This window comes from Galeopterus variegatus, unplaced genomic scaffold, assembly GCF_000696425.1.
Source record: "Galeopterus variegatus unplaced genomic scaffold, G_variegatus-3.0.2 Scaffold15226, whole genome shotgun sequence".
In the NCBI taxonomy this organism is placed as follows: domain Eukaryota; kingdom Metazoa; phylum Chordata; class Mammalia; order Dermoptera; family Cynocephalidae; genus Galeopterus; species Galeopterus variegatus.
Genome location: NW_007741337.1, coordinates 3,350 through 4,138, shown reverse-complemented (window position 1 = coordinate 4,138; position 789 = coordinate 3,350).

Sequence of the window (789 nt, the reverse complement as noted above, 5' to 3'; positions counted from 1 at the left end):
AATCAACATAGTATAAATGTCCATACTACCCAAAGTGATATACAAATTCAGTGCAATCCCCAACAAAATCCCAATGATATTTTTCTCAGAAATGGAAATAACTATCCATTTATATGGAACAAAGACCATGCATAGCCAAAGCAACGCTGAGCAAAAAAAATAAAGCTGGAGGCATAACACTACCTGACTTTAAACTATACTACAAAGCTATAATAACCAAAACAGTATGGTACTGGCATAAAAACAGACACACTGATCAATGGAATAGAATAGAGAATCCAGAAATCAACCCACACTCCTACAGCCATCTGATCTTTGAGAAAGGCACCAAGCCTATACACTGGGGAAGAGACTGCCTCTTTAGCAAATGGTGCTGGGAGAACTGGATATCCATATGCAGGAGAATGAAACTAGACCCATACCTTTCACCATACACTAAAGTCAACTCAAAATGGATTGAAGAATTAAACATACAGCCTGAAACAATAAAACTTCTTAAGGAAAACATAGGAGAGAGACTTCAGGAAATAGGACTGGACACAGACTTCATGAATACGACCCCAAAAGCACGGGCAACCAAAGGAAAAATAAACAAATGGGATTATATCAAACTAAAAGAGCTTCTGCACAGCAAAAGAAACAATTAACAGAGTTAAAAGACAATCAACAGAGTGGGAAAAAATATTTGCAAAATATACATCTGACAAAGGATTTATATCCAGAATATGCAAGGAACTCAAACAACTTTACAAGAAAAAAACAAGCAACCCATTTAAAAAATGGGCAAAA